This window comes from Macrotis lagotis, chromosome 2 (genome assembly GCF_037893015.1).
Source record: "Macrotis lagotis isolate mMagLag1 chromosome 2, bilby.v1.9.chrom.fasta, whole genome shotgun sequence".
Lineage (NCBI taxonomy): Eukaryota > Metazoa > Chordata > Mammalia > Peramelemorphia > Peramelidae > Macrotis > Macrotis lagotis.
The window spans coordinates 37029627-37048685 of NC_133659.1; the positions used below are offsets into that span (position 1 = coordinate 37029627).

At 42.6% G+C, this 19059-nt stretch overlaps 1 long non-coding RNA gene across 1 annotated transcript; it reads right to left on the reverse strand.

The window, feature by feature from the left end:
• Positions 1 to 11424: 11424 nt before the first annotated feature.
• Positions 11425 to 18547, reverse strand: LOC141512619 (uncharacterized). Its single transcript, XR_012475545.1, has 3 exons — positions 18012 to 18547; positions 15411 to 15626; positions 11425 to 13220 (listed from the first exon to the last, which is right to left on the reverse strand). It is a non-coding gene; the product is annotated as an uncharacterized LOC141512619 (long non-coding RNA).
• Between the last annotated feature and the right edge of the window lie 512 nt (positions 18548 to 19059).

Consider the following 19059-nt stretch of genomic DNA (forward strand, 5'->3'; position numbering starts at 1 on the left):
TTGGTAAAGCAGTTATTCCATAAGAACTTGATCTAGCCTAAACAGAGTTTGACTTCTTTCCAGAAGGGAATTCTATAAAGACTAGTGAACAGTGAAGCCAACACTTGATTCTGCCCCCTCTCCCCAAACATCTGGTGGGAGCCTATGGAGGCCTCCCTGAGTTGTGAACTGGTGAATGTGGCCCACCTTCCTTCTGCCCTGCCCATGCAGTGGGGGGTACGCTTGGGACTTTTACCCAGGAACTTCCATGTTAAATGGTTCAGTTAGGAGGAACAGAAAGTGCTGTTGAATGGGGAAATCCTGAATTGGTACAATCCCTCTGGCAGTGTGGCTCAGTGGGACTCCTGATCTTAGAGGGATCTGCTTCCAGGATCCTGCAACCTGTTAGGGCTCAGAAATAGGACTTTAGTTCCTTCCTGGCTTCAAAGCAAATTTCTCTATTAATTATATTTAGAGGAAATACTGATTTTTAATTTGACTTCACATGGAGTTTAACAATTAGTCACAGCTTTTATTTAAAAATTTTAAGGCAATTTTTAGATGCTAACTTCTAGATATGAGAAGGGAGATATAGCCAGACTTCCCTCTTCCCAGGAGCTGTAGAAGTAGGGAATCTGTGCATTAGGCTAAAATCAACATGTCCCTTCCCTGTTTCCATTTTAAAAGGTTAAAAGAAAGGATTACGTGCTTCACTTTATAATCTTATTTGACCCTGAAAGCAACCCTGTCTGGTTTTCTCCATGACTGAAAAAGAGAGGTCTTGTGACATGCTTATGATAACTTCAAATGGTCAGAGGCAGAATTCAAATCTAGGTCTTACTCTTAACTCCTAGTCTAGCCCTTTTACTACTCAAAATATGGTCTCTCTTTGTGAAGAGGAGTAGTGATAATAATTTTAAACAATGAATCATTAAAAAGGATTACTGTTAAAATTTGTTAGGCATTCTTTTAAAGTGTTTCAGTAGATTTAACCTATTATTCTCATTGCACTCTTCTTATTCTCTTCCTGTCTGACTTCCTTAGAGACTCAACAAAAGTCTTGGTTGCTCATCATCTGCCACCTTAGCATGCATAATATTGCCCAGGAATCGGATCCAAGCATTTTTTTCTTTTTTTCTTCCTCTTTTCATCAAATCCTGTGGGTTCAAGCCAGGGGTCTGCTGGTAAATGTTGAACAACCATTTCCCTGGAGAGAAAAATAAATGTACGCATGACATACTTTTAAATGTAATCTGCATTATTAACATCTTCTCAAATTTAAGTCTAGAAATCGACAAAACAATGATTTGTAGTATTTGCCAGTTTCTTAGTTATGAGTGCTCACCCTGAAAAATGGGCTTCACTGGCTTTTTATTTTTTAGGGTCTTTTTTGCAAGGCAGATGGGGTAAAGTGGCTTGCCCAAGGCCACAGAGCTAGGTACTTATTAAGTGTCCGAGGCCGGATTTAAATTTAGGTCCTCCTGACTCCAGGGCCGATGCTCTATCCACTGCACCACCTAACCTCCCCCTACACTGACTTTTGATTTATTTATAGAGGATTGGGAATTGACTGCAAGGGGTGCACCTTGGGTTCAAGTGTTAACTCTGTATTCAGCTCTAAAATAATCTCTCTCCTGAGTTGTAGTTATGCTTTGGTCATTGCCCCTATTTATCTCTTAGTATCTAAAAATATTTGTGTCCAAAAATGACATCTCCCTCATCACACATCCTTATCACCATGAATAAAGGAAATTTAAGGAAAAGGACCCAAGTTTGTATATGAACCATCATTTAACACCTCTAGGTCTCAGTTATCTCATCTGTAAAACAAGAGGGCCAGCATAGGTGATTGCTAACTGTTGTTCCTTGCACCTATAAATTTGATTTTATGAACTCTACTTCCTTATTTCTTTTGAGGGCACCATCTTCCCATCATTCTGTTTACAACTTTGGTGAAATCTTCCCTTTTTTGCCTCCCAGCTCTTAGGCTGTCAAAGACTTTCACAAATATGAGCCCTACTACTTTTTCCAACCTTATCATCTGGCTCATGCCTACTAACCATGTATATCTCATAGGGCTCTGTCCTGGGCTCTCTTTCTATATTTTTATTAAATAAATGATTTCTATGCTCATCATTCCCAGATCTACTCATCCAGCTTAACTGCTCTTCTGGTTTCCCTTCTTAGATTTCCAGCTACCTATGACCCGTCTCATCTGGGATGTCCTGTAGTCATATTAAATAAAACAAATGTCCTAATATTGAACTCATTATTTTTACTCCCCAATCCTTCCCCTCATCCTAACTTCCTAAGACCACCAGCAAAATGGTGCCATACAGGACTAGTCCATTTTTTTCCCCCAGTAAGTAGATCACACTCCCTTTCTTATCTGATCTCAGTACAATATGTGGGACTCTACCACCCAGAAAAGCATGTGGTTTTCAGAGAAGGAGGCATGATCATTCTTGAGTATCAGTTAGAATATTTCATTGATATGAGAATGACACCAGGCAAGAGAGAGTTATCATGGTTCATCTCTGAAGCTGACTTGGGGATGACAACACAAATGGAAAACAGCATTCCAAGCCGTTTGTTCTCCACAGTGAGTCTCAAAGAGCTTTTTGGAGCAGAGGGCAAAAATATTCGTGTGCAAGAAGAGTGAATGGTCCTCAAGTACACAGTCATGTTAAACTGGGAACATCCTTTGGCTGAGATGGTTAAAACTTTGCACCTGTAATTCCATTCATTTTGGTTTAATAAACAAATATCTATCTCTTTGGCAGGCTCTGGGGACAGAAAAGGAAAAAGAATAGCCTTTGCCCTCATATTTTATTGAATCTTATTTTTGCTGACATGAATAATTGAAGATTGTTGGTCCAGAGAGGGGAAACAGTTTGTCCCAAACAAAGCAAGGCAGTGGCAGACCTAGGGCCCAAACTGAGAAATTTTGAATTTTAAGACTGGATTCATAGGAATTGATTCATTTAAAGATGACTTTGATTATTGAATCAAGGGGGAAAATGTTGCTGTCTTTTGCTTTTCTATAATATTCCTTTTCTAATATGCCCACCCACCCCTACACATATATGTGCATATTGTTGAACAAGCCCTACAACGAAAAATAGTCGACTGAACCCTATTTGATAGAATATGTCACATTCCCCACCCATAGCCCTGGACCTTTCTATCCATAGTAAAGAAGAACTGATCTCAAAAGGAAGAAAAATAGTTAACAGGAATTCAAAGCTGATTCTTATGCTATCGTTGTACAATTGAAGTCAGAGCAAGGGGCTAGATTGCAGTGTTCCACAAAACTGAAATCAGTGAGATTTTAACAATAAAAGTCACCACTGGAATTATGTACTTGTAGTGGGGGTTAATATTTGTAGTCTAGGTCCTAATTAACTGATTTTTGGATCCTAAATTCACCTTAAGTGCCTGAGACTCAAGATAAAGATGGTAAATTAATCCTTGAGTTGGTCCAATACAAGACAAACCTTCCTCTTAAGCTGTGCAGTGAGGCAGGGAATGCCAACATCGCCACCTTCCACACCTTCGTGGATGGGATTCAAAGCCAGGTATTTTGACCTTGGTCCAGGTGCTGCTGCAGGGGGAGTGAGAAGTAAACAGATGATCATCTCAGGACAGGAAAACAAATTCAGAAAAGCCCTGTGCTACCTATTTTTTAGACAACTGGTAGCAGAAAGGACTGTTGGAGTTGTGCAGTTTGCCTTCATAGCAGAGCGGGTAGCAATCCATGTGGAATGGGTGTATTTGTCAGGTCCCCCAGCATTTGTGTTCTGTAGGATCTTTGGTAGATACACCTTTATCAGTGTATCAGCATTTTAAAATGCTGACCAACCAAACCAACCATCTAACAAGCTAAGAAAAACTGGTTTGGTTTATCCCTCCTTCCTTCCCTAGGAAGGAATGGGGGGGGGGCAGGCTCTGGGATGGTAGTTGGAAGTTAGCTAGATTCAGCTTAATATTGGGGAAAAGCTGCCTAAGGACTGCAAGCATCCCAGAGTGGAATGGCCTATAGAAGTTAAGTGATGTGTCCCCCTAAGGGGGGGATGACAAAGGCTTGTTGGGGATCCAGTTCATTTCAGTAAACCCTTATTAATATCTTAGATCATCAGGAAAGGAGCAAAGCCAAAGCTCCAAGGGCTCAGCACCCTAGAATTTATTTGTTAAATGTTTGTTTGAAGAGATTTCATTTTCCCCCTATATTCAGACCATTTTAATAGTTGAGATAACATATCATGGCATGATCTTTGAACCATTTAAAAATATTCCTTAAAGTAGACTTCCCGAATGGGTTTCATTTTTAAGCCCAGCATATATGTATGTATATATTTTTAGGTCCCGGTCCTCTGGGTCTTTGCTACTAACCAAACAGTGAAGTTAATTTCCACAGTGCCAGGATATCAGAGAGGTGTGTTCTTGGGACGTGGCTAATCGAAGGTCATAAGAAGACAATTACAGCAGAGTGTGAAGATTGCAGGCTCCTGTGAAGAGCAGCTAGTGTTATCAGGACTTGTTTCCAACTCTTCTCTAAAACCAATGTCTTCAGATCCTTTTGACAGAGTAAATGTGGAGCCCCTTGTGTTACTTCTGCCATTGGCTACTGTGGTCCCTTTTGTCTGGAGGTCAGGTTCCATTTTAAGGCTGCCTATACTTCTGATCAGGTCAGCCACCAAGATCAATGCTCATGTCACCTCCCGACTTCTCCATTCAACCAAGGCAGTTGGAGACTGCCTCATGCCATCAGAAGCCCAGTGCTGAGTCTGGGTGACTTTGTACCACTTTCCTGGTATCACCAAGCTGACTGAGCCATTCATGGAGTTCTGAAATAATCAATTGAAGAAGAAAATCAATTATTTGGGGGGGGGGTTCTTTTTCAACAATTGCATGCTTGTGAAATCTAACATTTACAGTTAGAGGTTTTTTAAGGGTGTTTTTTTTTTGCAAGGCAATGGGGTTAAGTGGCTTGCCCAAGGCCACACAGCTAGGTAATTATTAAGTGTCTGAGGTTGGATTTGAACTCAGGTCTTCCTGACTCCCAGGCCAGTGCTCTATCCACTGTGCCACCTAGCCCCCAAGTTAGAGAGTTCTTAAAGCCCAAGTCATTCTTCCTTGAATCAAAACAACTCAGGTCAGCTTTCAGTTTTGTCTTGGTTTTAGGTCATTATCGGTCATCAGATTTCAAATTTTATTCTGTTTCTTTGTTCCTTTAGAGTTGTTTGTCTGATAGACACCACTTGGACTGTTATCATTTCTAAAGCATCCTTTCTATTAGTTGCTTGAGATTGAAGAAGGTATCCCAACTCTGCAGGTTGGCAAACTAATTTCAGCTTTCACTCCCTTCCATCTCCTTCCTCTTACCTTGTAAACACAGGTTCTGCAAATGAGGCCTTTAAGACATAATTGCCCAGTTTTGTGAATTTAAGAAGAAAAACTTACAAAGTGGTTGTGTCTGTGATTATTTTTAAGCCAACAATTGTCAAGAAATGTGGAAGAAAATCTCTGAAACTTTTTCCCCCTGGGTTATCAGAGTCCAAGACAATTGATGACATGACATTGGTCCTTCGTTTCAGATTTGTCGAGCCCACAAAAATCAATAGTTTTCCATTATCAGGTCCAGCTGGGTCACTGGTCTGTCAATGAGCTGTTACAATTGCTGTACAGGGTGAGCCTGACCAGTCAATTGCTGCTGACAAGAGGAAAACATGCTGACAGCCTCTGGAACAAGTCAGAACACAGATTTGCACTTTGGCTTGCCATCCAGAGAGACTCAGAGCAAGGCCATTTTCAAGACGTAGGCACACACAGTGGGAGAGCAGGATGGGCGGGCTCCCCATCCCCCAGTCTGTGCAGCATCCCCGCCTCGGGGCCCGTCCACACTCCAGCCAAAGCATGCTAGCAAGGACCATCTGTGGCCGCTGCCTTTGCTGGGGGGTTGGGGGGGGTGGAGGGGAGGCTTGTGGCAGCTGGGATCTGGAGAGAGCACCTCTGCTGTCATCATCACTGAATTGAGATCATATTTTTAGAGTTTTCTTGGGAGAAGATGAAAATGTATACATGAAGCATCACCCCCCTCTCCTCCCAGCACCTGATTTGCACAGCCTGGAGTGAATATTTTACTTAGTCAATGAAGAGAGTCAGAGGTGTGGCTTACTTGTGGTGTGACACTGGGCAAGTCACTTAACCTAGGCTTTGGGGTTCTGTTTTATTTTTTGTCAAAATAGAGATGATCATCCTTGTAATTTTTGAAGGCTTGTGGGGAGTCTCCAGTGAGATGACCTAGGAAGCAATCTGCAAACCATAGACAACCGTGCATGTATCAGAACCATTATAGAAGCTCTTAAATTGTGGTCCAGTGACTTCTTAGGGTTACTGCTGCTAATGATGATGATACCTTTATGTAGAGCATCTATGCGTAGCATCCTGAGACTCAAAAAGTATTATAAATATGATTTCTCATTCAGTTCTCACAGTGGCCCCTTGAGTAAAAAATGCAAATGGTCCCTTCTCTGATCCATGGGTTGGTCTCTTTTAGTATCATTACTTAGAGCAGTCTCTGGCATGAATTCATAATATGCATATTATTTGTAATAGACTGAGGGCTTAACCTCAGAAATTCCTGGTTTAATGTCTGATTTTGTGACCTTGGACAAATCTCTTCTCAACAGTGCTCTGAAAATCCTATGAAGGTGTTTCTCCAACAGGTCTCTGTATTAAAGAAGTCACAGTAGCCTCTTCTTCCAAAAAGAACTAAAGAAATGCAATATAATATAGTGTAGAAATTCTCCAACTTTTGGGTCTCAGAACTCCTTTGAACTCTTAATGTTGAGAACTCCAAAGTTTTTGTTTTGTTGGTTATATGTGTTAAATTTACCATATTGAGAGTTAAAACTGATGAACTTTAAAAAGTAATAAACTCATTATTAAAAAGTCCAAGGAGCAGGTGAAATCCATTGCATGTTATACATAACTTATTGAAAATGCAGTTTTTCCAAAAGAAACAAGCTAATGAGAAGTGATTCATTTCATTTTTGCAAACATCCTTACTGTCTGACTTGATAAAAGTTGGATTCTCATATCTGTGCCTGTGTGCAAACCACTGCAGTTTGTAATTTTGGGTTAAGATATTTTCAAAGGAGGTCTATGAAGTCAAAACTATATAAAATGAAAATCTGAGTTCTAGGCCATTCAGTCAAAACCAATTATTTTATAGACCTCTCCTTTAAAACCGTGTTTGTGTGTGTGTGTCTGTTCATGAGTCACTTGTTGTTACAAAGGATCTATGAATCAAAGAAGCCTTTTTTAGTTCTTTCTGCTCAAAAATGATTCAGTTCAAGATCAAGCTTACATTACCTGAATAACTGAGCGGAATCCCTGAAATTCTGGATAAAACCTCATGTCCAAACTGGCCTTTGGAAGAAAGGAAGGTTATAAACGGTCTTATACAACCTTATTCATTTTTTTCCCAGGGAAAGGACGCTTGCACCAACTTAGCACCTTTGACCCAAACCCTTCAAATCTGGAGCTTTCCAAGCCAAGCTGGCTTATTTCAGCTCCCTCCCTGCTTTGGGTTATTCTCCCACCTTCCTCACACTGGCTTCATTTCAGACTTCAGACTGGTGAGCCGAATAAGATAAATATTTTGAATTTATTTCAATATTATGATTTTTAATGTTCAACTTTTATTAGCATCCTTCAAGGATTCCATTTCAGCCTTTTTTTTTTTTATGCCTCCAGTCTTGGATTTGACTCTTTTGGAAGTCAACATCCGCTCGCGTCCCATCATCAAACGAAACTGGTAAATCACACGTTTCTGGAAGCCGACTAGCTGGGCTGGGCTCTAAAAAAAAAACGGGGCAAAAAAAGGATCATTTTCTTTAAGTAAAAAGAAAAAAAGAAATTAGCAGAGAGGAGCACATTTGCCGGTAATGAGACGTCTCCCAGCACTTAGAAGCTTGAAGCTCGTCAGATCTCTTAGAGCATTCATTAGGAAGAATTTATGTTTTTTTAATAAAATGCTCCATGTTTTCGCCCCTCTCTCCCTGCCCCCGACGTGATCATGTGGGGGCTGAAGGGAATTCAGGTTAATATGTTGACACACTTAACAATGCGGGGTCGTGTTGTGCAATCTGCCCGGCTGCTCGGGTCCAGCCCCCCCATGACAGGCCCTAATCAGCCCCTGCCCTGAAGGCAGCGGCAAAGGGGGGTTTTAATTACGGCTCGGATGCGGCTTGCCAGCGTTCAATTGAGACATAATTAGGCCTCCGAATTTTAATAATTGTCCCAGCTAATTGGGCCGACGGCGCGTTCTGCGGCGCGGCGCCCCTGATTAGGTCATTAGTGTCTGCGAGTGACAAAGCGGGCGCTCCGGGGCGGGGTCCGGGCCCGGGCCCGGGCCCAGCGGGGCTGCCCCTGGCCCTGGGGTCGGCCCGGCCCCGGCTGCCCCCCCGCAGCAGAGGTCGGGGGGTCATCGGAGGCCCCCACGAAGGGGCGCCCCGGCCGTGGGGGGCAAGAGGGGAGCCGGGCGTCACGCGTCGGGCGGCGTCGGGCCGGGCTGTCGGGGACTCCGCCGACCCCCAGGACTTCGCTGTCCCCCCGGGCCCGCTCTATGTCAAGGGCGGGCCGGGGCCAGAGTGGCCGCGGGGCCCGGCCTGGAGCCGGGGGCCGCCCCGAACCCCAAGGAGCCCGGTGCCCCCCTCGGGCACCCCCCGCCGTCTCATCCTGCTCCGGAGACCCGGGGGCGCGGGGCGGCTTCGCGCTCCGGGCACCATGAGACCCAGCCTGGGCCGCGGGCCGCGTGCCCCCCGTGCCCGGGTGCCCCCGCGCCCCGCGTGCCCAGCCAGCCAACCGGACCGGCCTTTCTGAAAGAAGCGTGGCGCCGAGGCCCCCCGTGCCCCCCGCAGCTGCGCCGGCCGCAGGGCCCTGAAGAGGGGGTGCCGGTGGAGGCGGGGCGCACAGACGGCCCCCATCTTACCGGGCCTTTCCTCGAGAATGGGGAGCAGTGGGAATTCACTCCCCGCCCTGCCTCGGCGGCCTGCGGGCCACCCCAAGGGTGAAGCATGGAGGGGCACATGGAGCAAGGGAGATATACATACACATATATATGTATGTATATATAAGCCTGTGCATATATGTAATGATATAGACAACATTTGTGCATATGTTATATGTAATACATAAATTTTGTGCATTTGTTATCATCATCATCATCATCATTATTATTATTGTTATTTCAGGTTTTTGCAAGGCAATGGGGTTGTGACTCGCCCAAGCCCACACGGCTAGGTCATTATTAAGTGTCTGAGGTTGGATTTGAACTCAGGTCCTCCTGCTTCCAGGGCCGGTGCTCTATCCCCTGCGCCACCTAGCCGCCCCTGGGTTTAATTTCTAAGACTAGAATTACAATTTAGGGTTTCTGTTTCTCAACCTTATTCATAATGCCATACTTGATTTTTCTATTATACAGACTTGTAAGATTGAAAAGGAGCAAATTAAAAGGTTTATGTGGTGATGACTAATGAAAAGCACAGTATTGTTACTTAGAATTTTCTTAGATACTTTGTTGAAAAATGAATTGTCACGTAGCGCAGTATGGCTGATATTATCTGGTTACAATTTTGTCGTTATTAAAAACACACCCTTAAAACAAATTTCTGTGCTTTTTCCCTACCTCCCAAACAAGCAAAGAATAAAGTCAAGAAACATTTCTGGGGGCGGCTAGGTGGCCCAGTGGATAGAGCACTGGCTTTGCACTCAGGAGTACCTGAGTTCAAATCCAGCCTCAGACACTTAATAATGACCTAGCCTTGTGGCCTTGGGCGAGCCACTTAACCCCATTGCCTTGCAAAAACTAATCATCATCATCATCATCATCATCATTATCATCATCTAGCTGGGTAACCTTGGGCAAGTCACTTAACTCCATTGTCTTGCAAAAACCAAAAAAGAAAAAAGAAGCTACAAAAATATTTTGACCATTGATGTTAACCACAGAATAAGCATTTACTTTGAGGGACCTAAGTGAACATTTTGAAGGTTCACCAAAGTCTTCTACCTCTAAAATCACGTCTAAGTTTAGAGCTGGAAGGGACTTTCCAGATCATCTAATCTGACTTCTTCATTTTACAGATTTTCCAAGGTCCATAGGGTTAAATGACCAGTATAAGGTCACCCATCTGGTACGTGATGGATCTAGGAGTTGAACACAGGCCCTCTGACACAAGATCCAACCTTTATCAAGAGTTGGGTTGATTGACACCTTGAGAGTCCAGTTATGCTATGACTTTGAAGACTCATAATTTAAGGGAATGGAGTTGGAAGAAAGGGCAAAGGAAATGTCAGCCTGTCTCCCAGACTCCTGCAAATCTCACAGAGATGTAATACAGTTTTCCAAAGAGGTGATGATAAATCTGTGTGAAGAAATCAAATGTGAGTGTGGGTATAAATAACACCCCTCACATGACTCAAGGACATGAATGGGCTTCATTGTTTAGTCATGCCAGATTCTTTGTGACCCCATCTGGGGTTTTCTTAACAAAGATATTGGAGAGGTTAGCCATTTCCTGCCAGGTTATTTAACAGTTGACAAAACAGGTAAACTGAGGTGAAGTGACTTGCCCAAGGTCCCACAGCTAGGACTTGTCTGAGGCAGGATTTGAAGTCAGGATGACTTCCAGATTCCCTATGGTGTCACTGAGCTGTTCCGCATCAATGGGCAAGAGGACTCAAAAGAGAATTGTTCTTTTGGGTAGTTACAGACCATCATAGAACTGAAAGAGACCCTGGAGACCATGTGGTCCTCTTTTTCCAGATGAAGAACCTGGGACCCAGAAAAGGGGAGGTGATTCACCCAATATTGCATAAGTACTAGCTAGTGGAGCTGGGATTTGAAACTAGGTTTTCTTGCTTTCCAAATCCAGTTTTCTGTTCTCTGTATAACATCCTGACCTTGAATGGCAGGAAAAGTTAATGAATTATTAAACAAGATTTAAAAAACAAAACAAGTTAATAATTTAAGATTCCCTACAATCACAGGCCAAAATAAATTAGAATTATTAAAATTGCAGGAATATGTTTCCTCTTTTTAAAAAAATTAAGGCAATGGAGTTCATTGACTTGCCCAAGGTCACACACCTAGGTCAGTGTCTAAGACTGGATTTGAACTCAGGTCCTCCTAACTCCAGGGCTGATGCTCTGTCCACTGTACCAGATAGCTGCCTCAGGAGTATTTTTTCCTTAGGGCTTGGGGGGGGCACCCTTTCTTCACTATCTCTTGGGTGGGTTTCTCAGAATCCCACGGAAACAAAAGTGACAGATGAAATGTGGATAAACCCTGTCTCTGTATCACCCAGCCCTGTTCCTCTCCCAGTATGTGGTATAATCCCTACTCAAAAATCAAAACAAAGACTTAGATACCTTGAAAGCAGAAAGGAATTTATTATGTTCTCATGAGAAGGTGGTACTCCCTTCATCAGCTGTGCTGGCCAGGGAGTGCAAGGAGGTACAGAAGCAAGGTTTATTAATGCCCTTAGCCCCTCTCCTTATCCCATTAGCCGGGCTTCAGGGGCACAATCTAGCTCAGCCAGTCTTCCCCAGCAACAAGAACACCACCACCACCAAAAACAGGTTTTTTCACCTGCTTACAAACAAGATGTGGGCAGAGGAGGGTGGAGGCACAGAACATAATTTATTACAAAAACACATTTTGTTTGGAGATTTAGCTAGCTTCAGGGTGGGGTGCATTCCAATGGCTCAGCAACAATCATGATGCGAATAGCAATGCTAAGAACAGTAATGATAGTAATAATAACAACAGTAATAATACTGTCAACCTTTTGGAAGAGGCTTCACCTCTGGAGAACCACCTCTCACACCAGTGAATCTAGAACTGGACAAATGGCTTTACAAAGTCATCAAATTGCACCGTCAATCTTAATAATGATCTCGAAAATTAGAAAGGATTCCTTTGTTCTTTTTGTCACAGCTGGCACTCTGTGACCCTGTTTGATATTTTCTTGACAAAGATACCCGAGTGGTTTGTCATGTCCCTCCCCAGCTCATTTTACAGATAAGGAGATTAAGGCAAACAAGTCAGTGTCTGAGGACAGATTTGAATTCAGGATGAGTCTTCCTGATTCCAAGGCCAGTGCTTTATCCATTCACCACCTTGGTGTCCCTTTTTAATTTAATTTTTATTTTTCATTTCCATTGAGAACAAAATAAGAAATATGCAGGAAGGTTACAAGTTAACACTAAAGGAAACCCATCCTATCCTCATAGTTGAGTGTTGGAAGGGGTTGTATGAGAAGATTAAGCAATCTCTTTTAAGTTCTTTCAATGAGAGACATGAATTTCTCCCCATTTGATAAAGGGGTAGATTAAAATTCATGTCATGAAAGCAGAGAAGTGGTCTAGATGAGTTCTCAAAACCTCTTCAATCCTGATTCATGGTGAACAGTGGGACAAATCCCAACCTAAAGAGACTATCTGAGGTTCGGACTTGAGAAAGGGATAGTAATATATTCAGGTGAAGTCAGATGGCATAGCACTATAATGTTAGAATCAATTAAATTGGTTTTGGTTAAATGAGTTTCCTTCAAAGAATAACCCAGGGTCAAATGTGTCAGGACTTTTTACATCCTTCCCTAGGGGCAGTGGATCAAATCCTGGCCTTGGAGTCAAGAAGACTCCTCTTTGTGAGTTCAAGTCTAGCCTCAGACACTGACTATTGACCTCATCTGTAAAATGAACTGGAGAAGGAAATGATAAAAGGAAATGATAAAACTGTTCCAACTGCTCCAAGAAAACTTAAAAACTGGTCACAAAGAGTTGGATGTGACTGGATGTTATTATTCAGGCTCACTCTCAGGACCAATAAGAACTCTTCTAAAGTGGAGTGGTCTCCCTCGACAGGTGAGTGGATTCTCCCTTAAGAGAGGCCTTCAAGCAGGTGTGTTCTAATAAGGAATTCCTTTCTGGCTATAGGTTGAACTAGATGACTCGGGTATCTTACAATTCTAAGATTCTTCATTTTTATGAAGCACAGAATTTGTACTATTTTTGTAAACTTTCAAACAATATGAAGAAGCGAGTCTTTATTATTGCTTCTCTTTTTCCTCTTCTTCCACCTTCCCCTTCTGCCAAATGAAGACTTCAGGCCTTCAATTTCTTTTTTTGAGAGACCAAGACAGGATCAAGACAAGGTCATCTTTGAAAAACTAGAGACAGGAAAAAAGGAAGGACTCAATGGACCAGAGATGGCCTTTGATATACTCCTCATTTCTTTCTTTCTTTCCCCAAAAGTTTCAGGCTTTCTTTGTTGAATATTTTATGTTGACTTTTCCCAGCAAAAGACTTAACAAACCAAACTATTTGCCGATCCTTTTTTTTTTTTCTCAACAGTTTCCTCACAGAACAAAAAGGCTTATTAGAACTCCTAGTAATGGTTTGGACCAAGATGAAAGACAAGCATTTCTTTTTTTGTAATTTTTACATAACTATTATTTTCTTTTTCATTTAACTCTCATTGTTTCTTTTTAAAATTAATGTTAAAAATTTGTTATATACTTTTTAAAATGAGATTCACAATTCCATATAAAACCATCCTTTTGTGTTCCGCTTTATGTATGGAAATGACACTTTTTTGGGTCTTTAAGGGATTTTTTAAAAATATAAAGCAGTCAAAGCAGTCTAGTGTCTTTTTTTGGAGGGTGGGGGAGTGGGAGATGGGAGTGAAATCAGTTAATGAGAAAGGATCACATTGGACAACAGAAGCTGAAGAATAAATCAAAAGTGGGAGGCACCTAGATTCAAAGTCAGTGTTCTCTAGTTGGCACCTAGGGAATTAGATTTTTAATCAAATTCAACAAATATGTATTAAAAGTACCTACCAATGCAGCCAAGATTATAAGGAAAGATTAAAAACTCTGATAAAAACGTTATTTCTCAAATATAAAGATAAGTCAAATTTGTAAGTATACAAATCATTCCTCCATTGAAAATTGTCCCTTCCTTCCTTTTTTTCTTTCTTCCTTTCATCTTCTGCAAAATGACTAATATGGAAATATATTTTACATGATTGTATGTATAACCTATGTTGCTTGCAGTCTCAGAGTGGGTAGGGGAGAAAGAGGAAAGATTACGGAATGCAAAAATTTTTTAAAAAGAATGATAAAAATTGTTTTTGCATATCCTTTGGGGAAAACTTTTTTAAAAAGAAAAAATATTTAGAAAAAGATGACAATTACCAAAAAAAGGCCCTACTCTATGCAAGACACTATTGTAGTAGGCACATGACTTCTGAGACAAAAATTCAGTCCTTGCCCTAAAGGCAGACATTCTACTGGGTCCCATTATTCCCACTAAAAAATACTAATTAAAACAAAACTTTTCTCATATATATATATATATATAGTCAAGTAAAATAAATCCCCACATTGGCCCTGTTTTTCTCATTCTATATCTTGAGCCCATTATCTCCCTGTCAGGAGGTGGGTAGCATGTTTTAACATGGGTCTCTGGAATCACAATTATTCATTATATTGATCTGTGTGCTTAAGTCTTTTGAAGTTGGTTTTCTTTACAACATTGTTGTCATTGCTTAAATTTTATCGCTGGTTCTGCTCTTCTCATTCTGTATCAGTTCATACAAATCTTCCCAGGCTTCTCTGAAACTTTTCCTTCTTCTCATTTCTTATAGTACAATAGTAATCTATTATATTCATAAATCATACTTTGCTCAACCATTCCCCAGTTTCATTATTACTTTTTTCATAATATTCAATGATTTAAAGAAAAGAAAAAAATGCCATCACTGGGTTTTTTTAGATCTCCACCCTCTTTCCTTATTCCCCAATTCCACATATTTATAAAAAAATCATCTGGAACTATGATTTCTTCTTTGTAGAGAATTTTTTAGCTTATAATCAAACTAGAGTTGGAAAGGGCTTTGTCTAGTCCAACCACTTCACTTTATAGATGTGGGAACTGAGATGCAGAGAGATTAAGAAATTCATTCAAGGGGCAGCTAGGTGGTACAGTGGATAGAGCACCAGCCCTGGTTCAAATCTGGCCTCAAACGCTTAATAATTACCTAGCTGTGTGGCCTTGGGCAAGCCACTTAACCCCATTGCCTTGAAAAAATCTAAAAAAAAAAATTTGACTTCAGACATTTCTTAGCCTTTGTGACCTTGGGAAGTCACTCAATTTGCCTTGCAAAAACCTAAAAAATAAAACAAAACTCCTAAGGATAGTAGATGGCAGAACTAGGATTCAAAGCTATGTTTTCTGGTTCTAAATCCGGAGTTCCTTCCATCATGCTACAATTTGTCTATAACTTAGAGGGTTTTAGGCACTAAAAAGAACTAAATTAACATAGTTGCACATAGATCCAAACTAAAGTGTGTTACTGGTATGACTTGAATCTTCTTGAATACATGGAGGCTCCTTCTGTGCCCATGGATTTGTTCCCTCTAATCCTGATTTTCTTTATGCAAATAATAACTTCTTGAGACTTGGCCTCCTTGCATAATGGCTTCAAAATGAAGGCCTCCTTGACTCTCTGCTTCTCATTGTAGACCTCTAGGCCTGCAGACCAGATCAACACCAGGCTTGGCCCTTGGCCCCTTGGGAAAAATAAAGAAGAGATCTGGATTTTCCCACTGTGAGTACCACAGACACACACACACACACACACACACACACACACACACACACACACACACACACACACACACACACACACACACACACACACACACACACACACACACAAAGACACACTTCTAATTTAGTGATGTCTGACAAGAAAATGAACAACTGCCATATTAACAGGGCCAAAAGTAGTGACCTTGGTCTCAAGTCCTGATTTTGAATTATTCTTTTCATGCCATCCACACCTTTGATCAATAAACATTTATTGAGCATGAATAGTCACTTCTTCTCATGCTTGAGATATTTCTGATTGCCACTGCATTCAGCATCTCTTTCTGAAGGATTTCAACATCATAATATATTTGAAGACAGGAGAAGTTGTATCCAAGTGAACACATGCTGTATCTTTGATGAATATCCTTCCCATGCTACTGTTGAGTAAGCCTCCAATGATCAAAAGTTTAATCACTAATTATGTGCAAAGCATTATGCTAAAAGGGGCCAGGGATACAAAACACGCAAGGCTTTGTACTCAAGGGGCTTGTGATCTAAATGGTAAGATATATATAAAGACCAACTAGCAATACAAATAAGACTCTACAGAGCATCCCCAAAAGTTTGTTGTTATGTTGTGCTTAATTCTTTGTGAATTTATTTGAGATTTTCTTGGCAAAGATACTGAAGTGGTTTGCTATTTCCTTCTCCAATTCATTTTACAGATGAGGAAAATGAGGCAAAAGGGTTAAGAGTAGGATAGCTAGGTGACCCTCCAGTGGATAGTGCAGTGGCCCTGTAGTCAGGGGGACCTGAGTTCAAATCCAGCCTCAGACACTTAATAATTGCCTAGATGTGTGACCTTGGGTAAGTCAGTTAATCCCATTGTCTTAAATAAAATTAAAAAAACAAAAAGGGTTAAGTGTCTCACCCAAGATCACACAACTAGTGTATATCTGAGGCCAGATTTGAATTTAAGAAGATGAATTTTCCTGGCATCAGGCCTACTTTATGGACTATGGTGCCACCAAGCTACCTGCCTCCCCCAGATCTTAAGGTCTTTTAACACTTTGAGAGTTCAAAACTTCACTAATACTTTTGGGATACCTTGTAAATGCTAAGTGCTAAAGATTTGTTGCAAACATTAAATGCAGAAATTTAGGAAAGAGAGAACCTTTCCAGCTGGGATGGCTAAAAATAAACTGAGAAGCAGAGTGTGGAGTTCTGACCTTGGAATCAAATTTGACTTTAGGGGATGGCTAGGTGACAGTGCATAAAGCACCGGAGTCAGGAGTACCTGGGGTCAAATTTGGTCTCAGACACTTAATAATTACCTAAGCCGTGTGGCCTTGGGCAAGCCACTTAACCCCATTGCCTTGAAAAATCTTTAAAAAAAAAATTGACTTCAGACATTTCTTAGCCTTTGTGACCCTGGGAAGTCACTCAATTGTAGAATGGAAATAATAGCTGCAACTGCTTCCCAGGGTGATTGTGAGGATAAAATGAGACAATGGAGAAGTTATATGCATAGAGAAACTACTGGCACAACCTGGTTTAAGTATTATAATTATAGCACTTCAGGTTAAGGCCAACAGTCTTTTTTCTTCTTCTTGGTAATTTGTAAGGAAATGGGGTTAAGTGACTTTTCCAAGGTCACACGCACGGCTAAGTAAATATTAAGTGTTTGAGACCAGATCTGAACTAAGGTCCTCCTGACTCCAGGGTGGGTACTCTATCCACTGTCACCAACTGCCCCTTAGCAATTCCGATGAGTTATTTTTTTTCCCCTGTGAAATATAAATTTGAGTGATTCTAGATTTAGAAGCAGAGGCTCTGTTCAGATCCCACCTTTGTTGTTTACTCCCTGTGAACTTGGCCAAAGTCATTTATCTCTGTGAACCTCAGTTTCCTCATGTGTAAAAAAATGTGAGGGGAGTACTTTATAATCTCAAAGATCTTTCTAGCTCTAAATCTATGCTCTTGGAAGAAAACCAACAGTATTATCATTAGCCTGAGCAATACTTAGTATTATCAGTCACTTAAGCAATTGGCAAGCGCTTTGCACATACCATCTCATTTGATCCACACGAGGAAGGTAGTTATTAGCTGATAGATATTAGAGGATATTATTATTCCCATTTTGCAGTGTGAGAAATCGAGATGTCTGAGACGGGAATCTAACTGTGACGTTCTTTATTCCAGACCCAGGGCTCTGGCCGCTAGAACTGACCACTTCCCTGTCTCTGTAAGCAATCCGACCCTTTCCAGTGAGATATGGTAGCAAATGACAAGAACCAAAGCAGCAGCTGGTGACCCGGATCCATCCGGCACCTTTAGTTAGGAGAAGGGGGGTATGGACTGACCTTGACGCTTCTCCTGATTTCTCTGCGAAGGCTCAGACACTTGTGCCGAGAACACTAGCGCCTGAATAGTTGTGGTCCCTTTTGAGTTCTTGTTCAAAGAGAATTTGGCCAAACGGACCGAGAAGACGAGAGAGCGGGCAGACGGGCCCCCGTTGCTACTCTGGAAAAGAGGAAGGGGAGTAGTTTTATTTCTGATCTCTAAGGGTTTCTCTTCCGTCCAAATGTGGGTGTGTGGGAGAAGATTGGGGAAGGGGAGGATGGTGCAGTGGGGCTGTTTGGGCTGCAAGAGACAGAAGGAGACAGAGAGGGGAGGGGGAGGAAAGAGGGAGAGACAAAGAGGAGGAGGAAGGGGAGAAAGGAGGAAGAAGCAAAGGCAGAGAAGTACCGGGACGGGGAGAAAGGAGGAGTAGAGAAGGAGGGAGGGAGAAAAAGGGATGAAGTGCAGGGTGGGGGGGGAGATACAGGTGTGGAGAGACTCAGAGAGTCACTTTTGCTGTCAACCTACAATGTAGGGACATTCCTTGGCCCCAGGCTCTGGGCTGCCCCCCCTTCAGCCGCCGCCCCCCCGGAGGAGGAGGGCGGGCCCCCGGGAGCCGCGGCGCTGATTGGCCCTCCTGCGGGGGGCGGCCGGCCCGGCCCCCAGTTTTCAATTAAAGGAGTGAATTAGGAGGCGTTTAACTTTTCGCCGGCCCCTTTCCTCGGGGCGCGGAGTCGGCGCGGCGCGGGCCGGGGGAGCAATGACGCTCGCGGTCAGGGGCAAATCCCGTTAATGAACAAGGCGAAGTTCAAAGGCGCCTCAAGTTCGCGGCCCGGGCGCCCCGGGGCCAGTGGGCCGCGCCCGGCCGCTCCCTTGCGGCCTTCTGAAGCTTTTCATGCGGCCCCCGCCGGACCGGCCTCGGGCGGCCCTAATCCCGGCTCCCTGGGGCCACTGCTGTGGCCGGGGCGCCCCCCTTGCCCCGCGCCGCCACCCCCACTCTCCTCCCCACCTTGTCCTCTCTTCTCCCTCCTCCCCCACCCTCTCCATCCCTTCTCTCCTCCCTTTTCTCTT